This window comes from Citrus clementina, unplaced genomic scaffold (genome assembly GCF_000493195.1).
Source record: "Citrus clementina cultivar Clemenules unplaced genomic scaffold, Citrus_clementina_v1.0 scaffold_7, whole genome shotgun sequence".
In the NCBI taxonomy this organism is placed as follows: Eukaryota; Viridiplantae; Streptophyta; class Magnoliopsida; order Sapindales; family Rutaceae; genus Citrus; species Citrus x clementina.
Window position 1 is genome coordinate 19,878,862 of NW_006262075.1, and position 8,951 is coordinate 19,887,812.

The following is an 8,951-nucleotide window of genomic DNA, read 5'->3' on the forward strand; positions in this document are numbered from 1 at the left end:
TTGGTAATGAATATTCTCTCACCTAAATCATGTAAAAGTTTACAAGTCTCGTCACCATATTCAAAGATAAAATTAAAAACTCAAGTTCAAGTTGCCGTCATCTTTTTATTAGGTAGCTAGGATGTGTAGAGGAAGGAATAAATTAAGAGCTTTGAGCTCTCTTGTAATTGGCCAAATGGCTAGATTTAGAAAATCAACTTCTCTTTTAATATTCAACAAACCCTTATAATAAATATATTGATGTTTCATTGTCACTCTTAGTCCATTCTTTTGTTAATGGTATGGAAATTTTAATATTGTTAGTGACATGGAGGTCCAATATTTTACAGACCTCTCTACTTTGGATATACATTCCATTGACAGCACTTGAGTTGCTTAAGTTGCTTTTGCTAAAGCTCTCCACTACCACTAGAAACTCTTCCTCTAATTAAGCACTATAGTTAATAATTAAGTCTATCTTGAGGCATCGCAAACTCGCATGCAAGGTTTTATTTAGAATAAATTACAGACAATTGCAAGTTGCCAAAGTAGTAATAATTAATTGAAATTAACAAGCCTTCTTATATTAAATGCTATAATGGTAACGTTATTATAAATATTAAAGAATGGAGGAGACATCGTCCTTTGCTCGATTCCAACCACACACTTAATTTCTTCGGGGAAAAAAAAAAATCGTACAATTTATTTGTCAGTTTCAAACTTTTGTCTCAACCCGTTGGAACTTATCTTTAATTAGGGATGGCAATAGGGAGGGGAGGGGAGGGGACCAATCTCTCTGTACCCATCCCCGATATTTTGTGTATGTCCCCGTCCCCTCTCCGTTCCCGTCAGAATTACTTGAGAGAATCCTCATCCCCTCCCCGAATAATAACAGGAGATCCCCGAGGGTCCCCGATCCCCGAATAACTAATACATTTTTTTTGTTTTCGATTTTGAGTTAATCATATTAAAATAAAAAATTCAAATAAAAGTAAAGTTCGAAATATATCTTACATTAATATCCATTACAAAAATCACATACATTAAATTAGTAAGTAACGCAACATGCAAGTGATACAAACTTCTTTTAGAAACTATCATGAACACATTAATAGTCTAATACAAAATTATTACAAATAAAATCGAATTTAAATTCAAAATATTAGTAAGTAACACAACATGCAAGGGATACAAACTTCTTTTACAAACTATCATGAACACATTAATAATCTAATACAAAATTGTTACAAATAAAATCGAATTTAGATTCAAAATTAACTTTTTCAATGGTGGCGTGGACACTTTATAAATGCAGACTATTCCCTTTACAACACAATAGTTAAATCGGAGCAAATCAAGAGCAAATATTAGATTAGATTAGATTAGATTAGATATTAAAATTGTGATTCACTGTGGGCAATTATAACATCTAAAAATAAATAAAAAATAGATTTAAGTTTAAAATATTTAAAGAATATTAAAATAAAATAAAAAATTGGGCTAATAGAATCTACTCGGTCTTTTTAATGTCCTAAATAAAAATTTAGGACTTTAATTAGTTAATTAGCCTAAAAGTTTAATAATATAAATATTTTGATATTTTTTATTTTTACCAATATTTATAATTTTATAATTTATATACTAGTAATTTTAAAAAATTAAAATAAAATTAAAAATTAAAATAGGGAAATGGGTAGGGGATGGGGATTCCACCTCATCCCCGTCCCCTCCCCGAATAAAAAATTGGATAAAAAAATTTCTCCATCCCTTCCTCGAATAAGAAATTGGGTATAAAATTATCCTCATACCCTCCCCGAATGGGGAAAATCCCCGAGGGTATCCGTCCCCGTGGGGATTTTTGCCATCCCTATCTTTAATATTGCTGTTGGCCTCTCACCAATCAATTCAAGTTCCGGGTCATGCTATAAGAAAGAAGTTGATTGATTTAGATGAGTTATATTCAATCCATGTTTTCATATATATATTTTGTAGATATTGATAGTTTGCCCATCTGATTTGGACAACAGGACAAGCCTAATTATTCCTTACACCATGCCAAAACAATATAAATTCATTAAGAGCTAGAAAAAAAAAAAAACTTGTTAGGTTCACGACGCTAAACTGAAAATAGTGTCATAGTGAGCAAAGGGTATATGGAAAAAAAAATGGACTTTTATTTTTTAATTAAAAAATAAAAAATAAACAGACTTAATGATTTAATTAATTTATCTTTTTTTAAAAAATAATTCTTTGATAAAATCTTCTCGCAGAGAATTTCAGCCTCTACTTCTTTTAAAGAATCATATATATTACAAAAATATAGTAAATTTAAGAAAGCTACATGTGTGGACATTTCACTCTCCATATCCTTAAACTTATGTTTAAAAAAAGCATATAAAAATGATGTTATATGATTATAGTAAGGGCAACATAAACGTTGGTAGGGACTTCACTAATTTAGCCTTCTGGATGAAGGGTCAATTTCCCCTTAAAGGCGATAGGAATCTCTCTACCACCACAAGCCATGAATAAATTCAGAAAAATTAATTAATGGTGTTTATGGTTGCATTTAAAACTTAGATTAGTGGCATATAAAGTAGAAGTTTTCTAACTGTCAAGTGCAATAGTGCCATGAAGCCGATCCCCTTTTACAGAAATTGACGAAATCAAACAGAACTTGACCAAATTTAAAAGCATATAGCAAAAACACTTCTTTAGAAGCATAGTAGAAATATATTTAATAAGCTAAGTAATAAGTAACAAACACTTACTTAATCGACTTTAATAAAAGGAAGGTAATAGCCACCCTTGAAAATAAGTAATTCCATCTCTAGTAGTACATCACAAGTAATTTCGTAGTTAGTGAATTCTATATAACGTATAAAATTGTTTATTCAATCATCCCAATATCCAATAGATTAATGGAAAGGATAGCATTACTCTTTCATATCAGGGAGCAATTGTGTATTAAATTTCCATGTTTCCCTTAGTATATATTTATAATCATTCTCTAGTATAGGCGTCTCTTTTTTGTTTTTTTTAATGCAGACATATTTTAAGTCATTGAGTTTAATAGAGTCGGATTTTAATGCTATTAAACCAAATGGCTTAACAGTGTGTCCACATTTAAAAAAATGAGGGTGCCCGCATTTATACACACACACACACACTTTTCTGCTTTGGTGGTTTACCTGATTTTAGGTTTGAGAAAAACTTAGAACCTTTCAGATAATATTCAACTTAATTACTAATTTTTTAAGTTTAAAATGAGTATATTCACTACACTCACTCTCAGGAGCCTAGTTTATTAGTTTTTAAGCACTTTTATTTTGTTAACCTTCCAAGTTTAAATCCTAGGGAGGTTAAAGAATAAAAAAAAAAAATGATTTAGGCTTTACTCACCCTTCCACCTTTTAAAAAAATAAAAATAAAATTATTCTTCACACTTGAGCTAGATTGATTTTAGAAAACCAAAAGCAAACTAGATTTTATTTTGTAAAATCACAGTGACATCAATTACATAAAAAAGCAAAAAAATGGATTTATTCCAATATGTGTGTGTGTGTGTGTGTGTATTCCGGCTCGATGTTTTGGGATTCAAAGTGGATTCAGGCGTTTAACATGAGAGTATATACCTGTTGTAGTTTGTCGTTTCATCTAAAAATAGAACACTCAAGCCATGTTAAAACTTTCAATAATTTGTCATTTCATCCGGAACTTAATTCTTTTGATCTAGGGTTGACAAGGAAGCTCAATCCCATTAATGTCCAACTATAAACCCACCACTCATTTCCATAACCAGAACTGACGTGGAGTCTTTTTGCTTCTAATGGCCATGCCACGAGACGGATACACACCACTCTAAAACCAAAACCAAAACCACTGTTTGCAGCTATGTGATGAAAATAATATGTAATGTGATACATCCACTCATATGCTTTCATTGTTGCCAAAAATAGTATATGATATGCCATCCCCGCAGCCCCGCCACTAGTTTAATTAGTCATTCTTCTTACTATTAAATGTTTTTGGATGATTAAGATAATACTAAAATTACTCAGCAGTCAGACACAACAATTAGTGATGGCTACATCACCAAAAAGCTTTCAAGGGAAAATGATCGAAACAAATGAATATTCCCATGTTGTTACAATAAATATATGAATACCTCCCTCATGTTTAAAAATTCATCAAAAAAACCTTGCCGTTAAAAAAATGGCTAACTCTCACTTGTTTGTGTCGTTAACTATTTTAAGGGTAAAATGAAAAAACAAACAAACACAACAGAGAAGTGAGTCACTTTTTTAACAGTAGGGGAGTTTTATGGATTTTGAAACATGAGGGTAAAAAAAAATATTTGTGAAAAAAATAGGGGGTTTTGATAATTTTCTCATCTTTCAATTCCTATAAATTTCCCTCCTCCCAGAGCCCCTTCAAGCCTGCACCAGATGCACTTTAAAAAACAGTGCTTTTCTTTCAACAGGTGTTTTTCTATTTTTAGTGTTTCGACAAGAAACAAAAAATGTCTTCCATTGGAGCCAGTTGCGCTGAAGTTTATGTGAGGAGAAAGCAACAAAAGGAGAAGCTAAAAAGAATGGAAGAACAAAGAGTGAGGAGAGGTGAAGTTATTAACAATGAAGAGAGAAATAACAATAGTACTAATAATAATAGTTATCATAATGACAATAATAAAGCTGCGTTTGGAAGGAGAAGCATTAAAGTTCATCCTGGGAATATTCAAGGCTATGAATCCGGTAACGTAGCTGCTTAATTATGCATGTGCATGGCAGAAGGAACTTGATGTTGGTGATGACGAAGTTTGTATATGTCTCTTGTGAAATATTTCATGCTTTTGATTTGTCTCTTTTGTGTGAAGCTTAATTACGTACATTTTGATTCGAGTGTCGTTTGTCATTTAAGGTTTGAGTTTTCCTTTAACGTTTTCATCATCTTGTTAAATCTCATCTTTCAATGTTTTAGCTTCTGAGTTATTGTTCGTTTTACTTAAAGTGGAGTCACTTGTTTGGATTCTTCTATTTGTAATCTGTACTCTTCTTGTAATAATTACGACTCTTGACATGTGAATTATATTTGACTCAACTTTACTTGATCTCCAATAATTTTCTTCATGATTTAAACAAAAACGATTACGTGTAGATTTTTTCAAAGAATGAGCTGCAGATATTCATCACTTTGTATGCATAAACTTATTATTTGAACAGAAATAATTTGTATACTTGTTTTCACTTTTGTACGTAGCACGCACGAATTTTTTATCAAGCTTCTTTTGATTACATACCTTATTAGCAACCTAATTTCTTTCTCATCTATGTGAGGTGATTTAAACCCCAAACCTCTTATTTTCAATACAATAGATTTTATCATTTTAACTAGATGGTGTCCACAATTTTTTTGTTCAAGCTTAATTAGATATTATATTAGTAAAATCTCTTATATTAAAAATAGGAGGTCATTTAAAGTTCAAACATGCTCACAGATGGGGAAGGGATAGTTAGACTCAATAATAATTACGAAATATTTTATCATTCAGACCTTTAAATTCAAATTTAAACTTTTGAATCAAACTGTTGGAGAATTTACAAATAAAACACAAAAAACACACTATTTTTTTATTTCTTCAACAACACTCACCAATTACAACTCTTATTTTTCACTTTTTACACCTTAGAGATTTTGCTATTTCACTTGATGATTAAACCAAAGGGGAGATGGAGTATTTATACATGAAACAAACTAATCACAACCATTCATTTATTCAATTAATACACAAATCCTCACCATCCATTAAAACATACCGCTCACCTACTTCACCAACCACACCTAACACACCTAACACAATAATTCAAACCTCACCAACCATACCTACTCATGGAACTTTCCATGAGTTAGGCTTGAATTTATTCATCTTGGATCAAGTTTATGATCCAACACCTCCCCTTAAACTTGATCCTGTGACACCAAGCAAACTTCTAAATCTTACGAAGTCTTCTTGGTTGAGTGGCTTGGTGAAGATATCAGCTGCTTGATCTTGTGATTTTACATACTTGATTTGCACTTCTTTTCTTGCAATACACTCTCTTATGAAATGATAGCGAGTATCTATGTGTTTGCTTCGATCATGAAAGACTGGATTCTTGGATAAGGCAATTGTTGATTTGTTATCAACACAAATCTCGCTTGGCTCTTCTTGTGGCAAACTCAACTCCTTCAGCAAATTTCTGAGCCAAATTGCATGACAAACACTTGATGTGGCAGCTACATACTCAGCTTCACAGGTAGATAGCGTGACAATTGGTTGCTTCTTTGACATCCATGTGAAAGCAGTATCTCCCATGAAGAATACAAATCTTGTGGTGCTCTTTCGATCATCTACATCTCCATCCCAATCATTATCGCTATATCCAACAAGCTTGTAGTCATTAGAAAATGAGTATAACAAGCCGAAATTAGTTGTACCTTTGATGTAGCGAATGATTCTTTTTGCAGCTTTAATATGGGTGGTCTTTGGATTCTCCATGTATCAGCTCATAAGTCCAACAACATAAAGGATATCTGGTCTTGTGCATGTCAAATAACGTAGGCTTCCAACCAAACTTTTAAAGAATGTTGGATCTATATCTTCACCTTCATTATGTTTAGATAACTTGACTCCGCATTCCACTGGCGTGCTTATAGGCTTGCAATCATTCATCTTGAACTTCTTGAGAATCTCTTTTGCATAGCTTTCTTGGGAGATAAATATGCCTTCTTCCTTTTGCTTGACTTCAATGCCGAGGTAATATGCCATCAGTCCGATGTCAGTCATCTCGAACTCTTTGATCATCACTCTCTTGAACTCTTCAAATAAGCTTGGATCACTTCCAGTGAAGATGAGATCATCCACATACAAGCACACAATCAAAATGTCTCCAGCTTTTTCTTTGACGTAGAGAGCATGTTCATATGGGCATTTGGTGAACCGTTCTCTTGAAAATACTTGTCAATTCTGCTATTCCATGCCCTTGGTGCTTGCTTTAACCCATAAAGAGCTTTCTTCAATCTCAAAACTTTTTCTTCATGTCATTTCACCACATAGTCTAATGGTTGTTCGATGTAAACTTCTTCTTCAAGGAATCCATTCAAGAAAGCAAACTTCACATCTATTTGAAAAATCTTCCATTTTTTCTGAGCAGCTAAAGAAATAATAAGTCTAATAGTTTCAAGTCGAGCTACAGGAGCAAATACCTCGTCATAGTCTATGCCAGCCTTTTAACTATAGCCTTTTGCAACTTGCCTCGCCTTGTGCCTTTCAATTTCTCCCTTCGCATTTCTTTTTGTTTTATATACCCATTTGACACTGATCGCCTTGTGACCTTTGGGAAGAGTAGTAAGCTCCCAAGTATCATTCTTCATAATGGCTTTGATTTCTTCATCCATTGCAATTCTCCACTTCTCATCTAGTGCAGCTTCTTGGAAGTTGACTGGCTCACAATCAGCAAAGAGGCAAAAGAGAGTGAGATTATCATGTCTTTCAGTTACTTCATAGAGATCTTGAAGACTCCTTGTACGTTCTTCGGTTCTTTCATTTAAGAAAGACGGCGGTGAATCTCCACATGTGGTTAATGCTGGTGAGATAGGTGGAGTAGCAGGCTCTTGTTGTTCGCTTACTTGATTTATCTGTGTATTATCATTTTCTTCAATGGGAAAGAAGTTGAAGTCATCCACACCAGAGCCAAAATCACATTCTCCTTCTTCATTAAAAACTACATCTCGACTTATCAAGATCTTCTCGTTGTTTGGATTGTAAAGCTTGTATCCTTTGGAGTTGTTGTCGTAGCCGATGAAGATGAACTTCTCACTTTTGTCATCCAGCTTGGCTCTACTTTCGTCTGGTACATGTGCATGGGCAATGCTTCCGAAAACTCTTAGATGGGTGATACCAGGTTTTCTTCCACTCTAAGCTTCTTGTGGCGTCTTGCCCCACACGCTTCTTGTTGGAGATCGATTGGATAAGTAGACTACACATGCAACAGCTTCAGCCCAAAATTCTTTAGGTAGCCTCTTACTCTTAAGCATGCTTCTTGCCCTGTCGAGGATGATTCTGTTCTTCCTTTCTGCAATATCATTTTGTTGGGGGGATCTTGGAACTGTCAAAGGGCATCGAATTCCATTTGCTTCACAAAACTCTAAAAATTCTTTGGAAGTGAACTCTTCACATCGATCAGATCTCATGGCTTTAATCTGGTATCCATTTTCTTTTTCCACTGCAGTTTTAAACTTCTTGAAAGCTTCAAAGACTTCTGATTTTTGCTTCAAAAAATACACCCAAGTTTTTCTTGAAAAATCATCTATGAAGAGAAGGAAGTAGTTACTTTTACCTAGGGAGTTTGGCTTGAATGGACCGCATGAAATACAAGTATGCAACCCAAGAAGGGGGTGAATTGGGATTCTAAAAAATTATTCAATTTATTAAAGAAAATCTTAATGCAATTATAAATCAAATTCAAAGCAATAATAATTAAGATGATCACAATATAAAAAGATAAGGGAAGAGGGATTCAAACACCGAGATTTTTACGTGGTTCGGCCAACCTCGCCTACGTCCACGCCTCCAAGCTTTCCGGGCTTGAGGATTCCACTAAGCAAGCCTCAAAAGCTTCAAATGCTTACACTTGACTTCCAAGGTGTCAATGGACCTTTACAACAAGAGATTATCCCCAATCTCTTAACCCAAGTGTATCCCAACACTTACAATCACTCAAAGTAAAAGATTACAAACTGTTTTGCCTCTCACAATATATAAGATTACACAATGATGCTTAATATGTGAATAGATGAAGCAAGAATGTGTTCTAAGCTCTATGAAGATTGTATTCTCGGATATTAGCTCAAATGGTTGTGTTGTGATCCTCTTCTTTGAATTTGAATGAGCTTATTTATATTTAGAGCTGAAAATCTAGCCGTTACAAACT